At 39.1% G+C, this 12076-nt stretch overlaps 1 non-coding gene across 1 annotated transcript; it reads left to right on the plus strand.

Annotated features, from left to right (window-relative positions):
- The first annotated feature begins 11053 nt into the window (after nucleotides 1-11053).
- LOC127109839 (small nucleolar RNA R71) lies at nucleotides 11054-11160 on the plus strand. The gene has a single exon (XR_007797088.1). It is a non-coding gene; the product is annotated as a small nucleolar RNA R71 (small nucleolar RNA).
- The last annotated feature ends 916 nt before the right edge of the window (nucleotides 11161-12076 follow it).

Genomic DNA, 12076 nt, shown 5'->3' on the forward strand with positions numbered 1-12076 from the left:
AGTTCAAATTAAGGTTAATGAATGTTGGAATGTTGATGTACACTGCAAGATGAGTTCATTGATATGTTGTTTTTCGATTTTGGTCGCAAAAAGTTTTTGCTGGGATTTTCGTTGATGAACATGTCACTGTGCACATAAACCCTAATGGTTCTTCACCCAGAATTCTGGTTTGATCGAATTTGGCTTGGTTTTGCATGATTTTCACTGTTTCATTGCCATGCACGAATCAGCACACGACACCTCCTTAAGTGAAACGCATCGTTTCACTTAAGGGACCAAGTATTTACGAGTTTGCCATTACCGGTTATTTATTTCATTTAAATCATTTCATTATTTCAATATTTATTTCATTTTGTGTCCCAATCTTCAAAAATTCATAAGTTCTTCAATATTTGTCCAAATTTGATGGGATTTTTTGTGAAATGCTTATCTTGATCTCTAGTTTATTATGGTGATTTTTCCAGAATTTTTGCACGTGTGGATTTTTAAATGTGCTAGGGTTTGTTCATGTGTATCCATTTTGTGTATGCCATGCCATTTTGCTTGTGAAATGATGATACTTAATCCAATGAGGCTGAAATTTTTTGTGCTTAAACTAGACATGTTCATGGTGATTTTGGTGTAGAGTTTGTGAATTTATCATTGCTGGTTGATGAGATATGATTTTTTGCATAGAGGTGTGACAATTTGTGTCACACCATTCATGTCCAACTTCTTGATTTTTGTTACCATGCTTATTGAACTCAAAATGGTCTGGATTTTTGCATGAACATACTTATGGATGTTGAGAATACATGTGAATTTTTCTGGAATTATTGATAGAATTTCCTATTTGTTTGGAATTTTCTCCCCTGTTTGACCAAATTGTTGACCCCTTGTGATACATGTTGGTATTTGGTTTGTGAAATCCTCATGCTTAATTGGATGGACTTGAAATTTGACATGTGATTTGTAGACATCTTAAAGTTTGTCATGGCTTTGGTCCCATTCATTTATCATATGTTGTCACTGTTTTATGATTTATTGAAGTTGGTGCATGTTTTGATGCTTTGTATGAGTTTGCTTGAACTTGCTTTGACTTTCTGATTTTCATTGACCTAATTCCCTTGATCCAAATGAGCTGAAATTTGGTATGCTTATCATGTTATGGATGATGTTTGATCATGAATTATTTGAGGATTTATTGAAATGTTTGTGACTGGATTTGAGTAGAGTCTTTCTGTTGACCTCTTTGAGGTTCTATATGACATGTTTTGACCTAATTTGTTTGTGAAATGATAATGATGAATGATATGAATGTGAAACCACTTGGGTTTGTTCCTTAATTGTTTGAACTTGATTTTGGATATCTTTCACTTGCTGTTTTGGATTTTTTATCTCCTTTTGACCCTAGGCTTGTCCTAGTGGTCTTGTTGCTCATGTTTAAGTTTGCTTTTCAGGTTAAGAAGCAAATGCTTCAAGGAGATTAATGCAAGTTGCTTGAGTTTGATTGATTATCATGAACTAACTTGTTTGTTTTGTAGGATGCTTAGCTCATATTTTTTGAGCTTTGTGCATTGCACATTTGACTGATTGTGTTGACCCTTATCTTATATTGGTTTTGAATTTGAGTTGTGTACTGATTTTATTTGATTGATTTCAGGTACCATTAGTTGCTAATAGTTCTTTGAGAACTTGCATTGCTTTGCTTGATAGCATTTGCATTGAGGTAGAATCCTTTTCCTTCATGTAGTCTGGAAGACCTGGCCTGTTACTTGGCCAGGCAACTGTCTGAAGTCCTCCTTAAGAGGTGATGTTTGTGCTTGTTTACTTTTGTCCCAAGCAGGAAAAGTCCTTTGAATAAGGCAATTGGTAGACAAAAGAGATATGTAACCTATCTCCTACTATTCTGTGTGTCACTCACCTTGCTCACACCACATGTGTTGATGCATAGTGAGTAAAAGCCCAAGATCTATCGAGTCTAACTTGTGGAGAGAGTTCCATCTTTCTGAACTCCCACACCTTCTGATATTCAAAGCTCTCCCTGACCAGGGATAAGAGCATGAGGCACACCCCTCATATCCTTTCATCTGCTTCACCTTGGCTCTCAATGTCAAGGTTAAGAGCACCATTAACCCTATTCCAGTTGGCTTCAATGCCTAGCCCTTTGTATGAGCCTAATTATGTGGTTATAGAGTGTGCTGAATGACTTTGGTTGATTGATTACTTACTTCATATGCACATGTTTGCTTGTATGCCTTGTGCATTTATCATCATTAATTGCTCATTAGTGCATGATCATTTCATTTGTCTTTGTGACATATCTTTGCTGTTTGCCCATTGAGGACAATTGTACGACCATTCATTGGCCATTGTTCCTATGATATGGAAGTGAGTATAAGACCATTTCATTGGCCACTCATCTTCTCTTTGCTTGATGCATTTGTTTGTTGTATGTGAGGATGCAATTGTAAGTCCGTGTAATTTGGCATTTGTTTTCCCATGATCATATGTTGGAGGTTAGAGTAAGCCCAGATAGATTGGCATCTGACATCCAAGTGTTTGCTTTGTTTTTTGTTGGAGATTGGTATAAGCCCAGATAGATTGGTATCCGGTATCCACTTTTTATTTCTTTGTTGAGGAGATTGGTATAAGTCCATAGAGTGGCCTCTGATATCCAGTTCTGTTTTAGGAGATTGGTATAAGTCCAGTGATTGGCATCCGGTATCCGCTTTTGTTGACTTTTCTTCTTTTGCTTTGCTTGTTTGTTATTGCTCATTGCCTATTCCAAAGGACACACTTGAATCATTTTCTATATGATTTCAAGAGGTGAACCTTCTAAGAAGTTTTACACTCCATCTTCATCCATTCATCCCTCTTTGTCCTAAACCTTTTCACACTTTGCTTTCAAAACTTGAGATAAATATTGTGCAAACATCTTCATGCTTTTAAATTAAAAACCTGGACCCCCAAGTCCTTGACTTTTTCAAACTCCATTTCATAGTACTTCTTTTGAATCCATCTTAATCATACTTTGACCCTACTTTCATGAATACTCATAATCAATTAACTTCACCCATTCAATGGTTTTGTGGCTTTGTCCATTCTTGTTAAGTTTTCATACATTAGCCATAGGTTTGATTTATCCTAGTTGGTTGATGTCAATCTCACCTATTTGTCCTTAGTTGATTGAATTGTAAGTCTTCCTTGCTTATTATAGGGTTAACCCCTCACTAGCAAGTTGAAGCTTTTCTCACATGGTGGACTTGTTGTTTGTATAAGGTTGAGTTTTCTCCCGTGGATAACGTAAGACCTTAGGGCTTGTGTTTAAAATTGAATCCACTAACTTTTGGAAATCTTTTAGCCGAACTACGGCGTTTTGATCCTTACCTTTGATGGAAGGTACGTAGGCAACGGGTTCATCCGTTCGAACACAAAAACAATAAAAATTGTATATTCTTTTCTCATCATCCCAATCATGTTTGCACAATAAATATTTCATAACAAATAACAATTTTATACAACAAGTGTGAAAAGGGCTCCCTAGGAGTACCTAGGACGTAGTGGGTGCCTAACACCTTCCCATTGCGCAATTTACCCCTTACCCAGACTCTCTGATCTTTTTATTAGTTTTCTATGTGTAAAACTTCTTAGGCTTTTGTTCGCTTTTTAGCCAGTCCTTTGGATAAATAAAAGTGCGGTGGCGACTCGAATTCTTTGTATGCTTTGCTTATGGTTTAATCAATAAATCATATAGCGACGAATACACCGCTACAGCAGGGTCTATGGCGCCAGCCATGGGGTAGGCCACAAGTACAAAAATGCTGAATTTTAGGGTTTTTAGCTCTTTTTCACTCCTATTCTTGATCGGGGCTTCGATTAAAGTAAAAACCTGAAAACAAAGGAAAACATAGCAATAACACAACAAAATAACAATAAAACAACTAGAATGCATGTGAATTCAGAGTCGAAAATACGGTAAATTTCAGTGTTATCAAACTCTCCCACACTTAAACCTTTGCTTGTCCTCAAGCAAAACATTAAAAAGCTCATAAAAGAAAATTTGTGTCAATGAGTGCTTCAGGAAAAAATTCTAAGTTCAAGTCGGGATGCAGTGATAGGTACTAACTGAGTGAACTAAGGGTATCATGATGACAATAATCCGCAAATATGAACATAAACTTCATTCCTATATTAACCAACCCATATTATCCCACAATACCTAGGCCTGCCTCTTCATCTCTTTTTGTGTCCTTTTCATTCAGGCGCAATCACATTAAGCCCGTTATCCCTACATGCTTCATAGTAGAGTGGCCTGTTAGTGATTATGATTTGAGCATGGGGTTTTTGGCACATAAATATGTGTAAACCCTTTTATTGGACCCAACCGTAGTTGTGGGGGATCGGATCGTAATCCGCCCTACCGAGTTCAGTGCCAGATACCTCTGAACCAACTAACAGTGGGTAAGTTTCTTTTTCTTTTTCTTTTTCTTTTTCTTTTTGTAGCAAATTTTTACAATTCTTTGGTTTAAATGACTTTGTGAGGGTCACCTATATCGGAGTTGCCTTTTTGCTTTCTTTTATTTTTTGTTTTGCTGGACCATTCACTTATTTGCATCGGTCCCCTACGTAGAGGATGCGTAGGCCGGAGCTGACTGCTGAGATAAACTACTGAGGACTTATATGGAAATGATGATTAAGGCCGTGGTATATGGGGTTTCGGGAGTGGTTCCTATATTTACGAAGTCTATGGTGCTAAAATAATACTGATGTTTCGCAAAGTTCTCCCAAGTCACCGCATCCTTACTCAAAACATGTCTTTAAAACCTGAAAACTTTCGGACTAACACTATTTTCTTTTGCAAAAAAAATTCGGTGGGGCTAAGGGTATGGGGAGGTAGGATTGTACTAAGATATACTATATTTGGTGACTCATCAGACTCATGCATTATACTAAAAAGCAAAATAAACAACTAAAAGGAAATAAACTATCTAAAAACAGCAAAGAAAAAGCGATAAAGGGAAAGAAACGAGAAAGGTAATAAAGAAAAAACGATAGAGTCTCCTCCCACACTTGAATCGAACATTAACCCCATTGCTGACCACTAGTACCCTCGCCATCCTGAGGTGGACGACGGGATCGGGTATAACGACGGTCTCTCCCTGGCCCTCCAGAGCATAACCCCAATTCGCTGGATCATGTACACTGGTCATCATAGGATCTGGCAGTGTGAAATAATGGATGGCCTCGCTGTCGACCAGCAATCGGAACTGACATGGGTGGAAAGAGGCTCTCCTCATCAACCCTCTGGTCAAACAAAAGTCGGTGTCCATGGTAGTGTACCCACAGTAGGTCCGAAGATGTAACAGCTTGCGAGACAGACCTAAAGCGACAGCAATCTGTGTGATGATTCCGCCCACATGGATGACTCCTTCGGTAGATCTGGAGATACCGCTGAGACTGTATAACAAGAAGTTCCCACATGCTACTGGATGAGACTGGGATGCACAAAATAATAGGAAGATCTCCTTTTCACTCAGTAGTGTCTCTGCATCCGGCCTTCCCAGGAAGGAATGTGCTAATATCATCTGAAAGTATCTGAAGGCGGGGTTATGTATAACATGAGATAGCTGCAAAGATGGATCTTGGCTTCCGCCACCTGATATATCACTCCAAAACTTCTCAACCTCCTTACCCAGAAAATATCCCTTAGGTGTCTCCGGGATAGCATCAGGAGTGGTTTGGATACCCAATAGGTCGCCGAACTCTTTCTAGCTGAAAGAGTACTCAACTCCAAAAAGCCTGAAAGCAACATACCCATCTGGTCCAGAGTATGGGTCATAGTCGAATGAACTCAGGAACTCCAATGTCAGGTTCCTGTAGGTGTTACTCAAGTCATCAGCAAACTCGTCCCAGTGAAGCTGGTGGCTAAGGAATCGGATACTCGGCTTGATACCCAGTGCCTCCATACAGTGCTGATCAGGATAACGTGTGGGTGCCATAGGGCGCTGATACAGAGTGATGTAGCACTCTCTCTGAGCATTATCTCTATAGGCCACGTGCATGTCATCGAAATCCTGCATCCTGTAAAAATTAAGAAAGTGATCCTGAAAGTGCAAACCATTCAAATTTTAGCTTCAATGCAAAATATGATAAAATAAAATAGAAAATAAAATTAAATAAATGCGAAAAAGTAAAATGAAAGAAAAACCATGGGTTTCCTCCCACGCATCGCTTGGTTAACGTCATTAGCTTGATGATTAGAATTTATACACCTGTACTAGTAGGAATTGGTGAATCAATCAGGGTGTGGCTTGAGTAGTATGTTGGAATGTCTCCTCCTTCGTAGAGCTTCAGTCTTTGTCCATTTACAATGAATGGACTACAGGTTTCGTTCTTGATTTCTACGGCTCCGGATCTCAGAATCTTGGATACTTCGAAAGGACCAGTCCATCTTGAACGTAGCTTTCCAGGGAAGAGTCGTAACCTAGAGTTGAAAAGGAGAACAGGATCGCATATATTGAAGTTTTTCTTTACTAATCTTTTGTCGTGATAGGCTTTTGTCCTTTCTTTATATTTTTTTGCATTCTCGTAGGCAGATTGCCTAAGTTCTTCTAGTTTATGAATGTCTAGGGTACGCTTTTCTCCAGCGGCTAGGTAGTCTAAATTCAAAGTTTTAATGGCCCAATAGGCCTTATGCTCTAACTCGAACGGTAAGTGACAGGATTTTCCATAAACTAGTTGATAAGGAGTAGTTCCTATAGGGGTTTTGAAAGCGGTTCTATAGGCCCATAATGCTTCTTGAAGCTTCTGAGACCAGTCTCTCCTAGAAATAGAAACGGTTTTCTCTAGGATTTGTTTTATCTCCCTATTAGACACTTCTACTTGGCCACTAGTTTGTGGATGGTATGGTGTTGCTACTCTATGCCTAACTCCATATTTTCTTAAAAGTTTGTCAAATATCCTTGATATGAAGTGTGATCCTCCATCGCTTATGACTAAACGTGGTGTTCCAAATCTAGGGAATATATAGTTTTTAAATAGTTTGATTACTACCCTAGTGTCGTTTGTGGGTGCAGCTATAGCTTCAATCCACTTAGACACATAGTCCACAGCTACTAAGATATACCTGTTTCCTAAGGATGGTGGGAAAGGTCCCATGAAATCTATACCCCATACGTCAAAGAGTTATACTTCCTGAATGTTTCTTATAGGCATTTCATCACGCCTTGAAATGTTTCCAGTGCGTTGGCATCTATCACATTTGACAATGCAAGCATAGACATCACGCCACATGGTAGGCCAGAATAGGCCAGCTTGAAGAATCTTGGCGTATGTCTTAGAGGTGCTCGCATGTCCACCATAAGGTGCAGAATGACAATGCTCGATAATATTATTTACCTCTTCTTCTAGAACGCAACGGCGAAAAATGCCATCTTTACCCCTTTTGAAAAGGAGCGGTTCGTCCCAATAGAAGTTTCTCGCATCGTGGAAGAATTTCATCTTGCGGTGGTAGTCAAGATCAGGGGGTACTATATCAGCAGCTAGGTAATTAACGAAATCTGCATACCAGGGTACGTTACTTACTGCTAAGGAATTTTGGGGGTGCTCATGAGGATCTAGGTTATTATCTTCAATGGTTTCTACTCTAGCTATCAGTCTATCGTACATGAAATCATCATTTATGGGTACTAGTTCAGGTTTTAGATGTTCTAGCTTAGAAAGGTGATCGGCTACTACGTTTTCAGTGCCTTTTTTATCTCTTATGTCTAAATCAAACTCTTGTAGTAATAGAATCCATCGGAGTAACCTGGGCTTGGCATCTTTTTTACTTAATAGGTAACGAATGCCAGCATGATCGGTGTAAACTATAATTTTTGCTCCTACTAGATAAGATCTAAATTTGTCTATAGCGAAAACTACAGCGAGTAATTCTTTTTCAGTTGTTGCATAGTTAAGTTGGGCAGCATCTAGGGTTCTACTGGCATAATAAATGGCATGTAATTTTTTATCTTTCCTTTGTCCTAGAACGGCTCCAACTGCATAATTACTAGCATCGCACATTATCTCAAAAGGTTCCGACTAATCAGGTGGTTTCATAATGGGTGCTGAGATCAATGCTTGCTTTAAAAGATTAAATGCGTCATTACATTTTTCATCGAAAATGAATTCAGCATCTTTCATTAAAAGTCCAGTTAAAGGTTTAGTTATTTTGGAGAAGTCCTTAATGAAACGCCGGTAGAATCCAGCGTGTCCAAGAAAGCTTCGGACTTCTCTGATGGTTTTTGGTGGTTTTAGGTTTTCTATAACTTCTATTTTAGCTTTATCTACCTCTATACCTTTTTCAGAAACTATATGTCCTAAAACTATTCCTTCGGTCACCATGAAATGGCATTTTTCCCAGTTTAGCACGAGGTTCACCTCCACGCATCTCTCCAGGATTTTCTCAAGGTTAGCAAGACAATTGTGGAAATCAAATCCGCAAACCGAGAAATCGTCCATAAACACTTCCATGATACCATCTAGGTAATCTGCAAAGATTGACATCATGCAGCGTTGGAAAGTAGTTGGGGCATTGTAGAGGCCGAATGGCATTCGTCTGTAGGCAAAAGTTCCATAAGGGCATGTAAAGGTAATTTTTTCTTGATCTTCGGGGTGGATAGGTATTTGGAAGAATCCAGAGTATCCATCTAGATAGCAGAAGTAAGAGTTTCTGGCTAGACGCTCCAACATTTGGTCTATAAATGGTAAAGGGAAATGATCCTTCCTAGTTGCTTTATTTAATTTTCTATAATCTATACACATCCGCCATCCTCCTTCTAAACGTTTAGCTACATGTTCGCCTTTATCGTTTTGCACGACTGTGATGCCTCCCTTTTTAGGTACTACATGCACAGGGCTCACCCACTTACTATCTGAGATCTGGTAGATGATACCTGCCTCAAGTAACTTAAGAACTTCCTTTTTAACGACATCACTCATTATAGGGTTTATTCTTCTCTGATGTTCCCTAGAGGGTTTTGAATCTTCTTCGAGCGAAATCCGATGCATGCATACGGATGGGCTTATACCTTTCAGGTCAGAGATATTATATAATAAGGCTGAGGGATATCTTCGTAAAACATCTAAAAGTTGGTTCGTTTCCTCTTGGCTCAAGGTAGCACTAACTATAACTGGACGGTTCATCTTTTCATCGAGGAACTCATATCTCAGGTTCTTAGGCAGTTCCTTAAGTTCTAAGGTTGGTTTCTTAGGGCATGGCATAGGATCTGGAGTAAGGGATAAACATTCGTAAAGGTTATCATCGATGTAGGGTTTCTTAAAGTCATCATCTTCCCTTATGAGAGTTGATGGTAACTTGATTGTTTTTATAATTTCTTTTTGTTCTAATTCTCTAACACATTCATCAATGATATCTAAGGCATAACATGAGTCTCCCATCACAGGTGCCATAAGAAAATTCGAAAGTATAAATTCTATTTTCTCGTCACCTACCTCAAATGTCAACTTTCCTTTCTTGACATCTATTATGGCTCCTGCAGTCGATAAGAATGGTCTACCTAGAAGGATTGGTATATCATTGTCCTCTTTGATGTCCATGACAACAAAATCAGTAGGGATAAATAACTGACCTATCCTAACAGGAACATCTTCTAAAATGCCTATTGGATATTTAACAGATCTATTAGCTAACTGAAGTGACATCTTAGTGGGCTGTAATTCTCCTAAGTTCAACCTCTCACAAACTGCTAAAGGCATTAGGCTCACACTAGCTCCTAAGTCTAGAAAAGCTTTTTCAATGACACGATTACCCAAAAGGAAAGGAATGGAGAAATTTACAGGGTCTTTATCTTTCTTTGCTAATTTGTCCTCGGAAATAGCATTACATTCCAAAGGCTTCGGATCGTCAAGTCTACGTTTGTTGGTAAGGATGTCTTTGAGAAACTTTGCATAATAAGGTATTTGGGTGATGGCTTCTGTGAAAGGGATTTCTACATGAAGTTTTTCTATGACTTTAATAAATTTTTGATATTGTTTATTGATCTGGGTTTGTTTGAGTCTTTGCGGATATGGTATAGGGGGTTTATATGGCGGGGGTGGTACGTAAGTTTTATCTTTAGGTTCTTCTCCTTTTTCTCGACCTTCCTGGTTTTCAGATTCCTCTGGTTCCTTTACTTCGTCCGTGGGTTTGGTACATTCCTTAGAAGTTTCGGGTTCACTCGATCTAGGGTTTGGTGGCTCATCATAAGCGTTCCCACTTCGTAGGGTAATGGCATTGGCTTGTCCTCTCGGATTTTGTTGAGGTTGTTCAGGGAATTATCCTCCAAGTGTAGTCTGAGGGGCTTGGTTTAAAGCTACCTGAGAGATCTGGGTTTCAAGCATCTTAGTATGAGTAACTATTTGGTCAACCTTGGTTCCTAACTGGGTAATCAATTCGTTAACATGAATGTTTTGGTTCATGAACTCCTTGTTTTGTTGGGTTTGAGCGGTGATAAAATTTTCCATAATTTTCTCGAGGCTCGGCTTTGGTGGCACAGGTTGCATAGGTTGATTTGATCTAGGGGCTTGATAACTAGGTCTCAGAGGTGCATTATTTTGGATTGGGTTATTGTTTTTATAGGAGAAGTTTGGGTGATTCCTCCATCCAGGGTTATAGGTATTCGAGTATGGGTTCCCTTGGGTGTAGTTCACTTGCTCAGAGTGGGTTTCGTTTAATAGACTGCATTCTGCAGATTGGTGTCCTTTGGTTCCGCATATCTCACAATCCGACGAAACTGCGGCTACAGTATTCGGGTTTATGCACATATGCTCGACCTTAAGAGCTAATGCGTCCATTTTAGCTTGCATCATGTCTATAGAGCTTAGTTCATGCACTCCTCCTTGGGCTTCCTTCTTCTCAACTGTCGCTCGTTCGACTCCCCATGATTGGTGGTTTTGAGCCATATCTTCGATGAGGGCACTAGCTTCAGGATAAGGTTTGTTCATCAGAGCACCTCCTGCGGCAGCTTCGATGGTCATCTTAGTGTTATAATGAAGTCCATTATAGAAGGTTTGAATGATTAACCAATTTTCTAAACCATGATGTGGGCATGCTCGTAACAACTCTTTATATCTCTCCCAAGCTTCGAACAACGATTCTCCTTGGTTTTGGGTAAATCTAGTTATATGGTTTCGAAGAATGGCGGTCTTACTCGGGGGAAAGTATCTAACAAGAAAAACTCTTCTAAGGTTATCCCAAGTCGTAATGGAATTGGGTGGAAGGGAATCTACCCATGATAGGGCTTTATCTCTGAGGGAAAAAGGAAATAATCTTAAAAGTATTGCCTCAAGAGAAGCTCCATTGGTTTTAAAAGTGTCTGCTAATTGAAGAAATATTTTTAAATGTTGGTTTGGGTTCTCAGTAGCGAGACCCGCGAGTTGTCTCTGTTGCACTAGTTGCAACAGGGATGGTTTAAGTTCAAAATTATTAGCTGGGATGGTTGGGTTTACTATACTAGAACTAGGTTCTTCATTAGATGGTTGAGCGAAATCCTTAAGAGGTCTTTGGTTTTGATCTTCGGCCATAGCTCTCTTAATTCTATGAAAGAATAAACGTGCGCGAGCGTAACGTTCAGGTTCCGCCAGAGGATATACTAAGCTTAAACTTTCGGTGCTGCGACTTTTCGCATTGAGCGGCGGGAAATAGCCTAAGTCTAAACGATATAACAACAGGAAAATGAAATTTGACGAAATTGGTCCCCGGCAACGGCGCCAAAAACTTGATGCAGTATTTCGCAAGTATACGAACGCGTCAGAGTAATATAAAAGATTGTCGAATCCACAGAGACCAAGTGTCAATCTATCGTTATCTATTGTTATGGTATTTATCAAAGGCAATCAAAATAAGTGTTTTTAGGGTGTGTAAGGAAAAGTAAAGTATTGAATAAAGTTCAATTAATAAAGACAGGAATGTAATTCACGTAATCAATTAATAATCCAAGTACTTGCTAATAGAGCTACTTATGGGCAATGTTTCCTACTTTGAAAAGACTAATTTAACAGGAACTGTCGCTTTCGCGTATTCTGAACCGAGTTGTACTCCCTAATCAAACCCTCT

The sequence above is a fragment of the Lathyrus oleraceus genome, chromosome 7 (genome assembly GCF_024323335.1).
Source record: "Lathyrus oleraceus cultivar Zhongwan6 chromosome 7, CAAS_Psat_ZW6_1.0, whole genome shotgun sequence".
Taxonomy (NCBI): domain Eukaryota; kingdom Viridiplantae; phylum Streptophyta; class Magnoliopsida; order Fabales; family Fabaceae; genus Lathyrus; species Lathyrus oleraceus.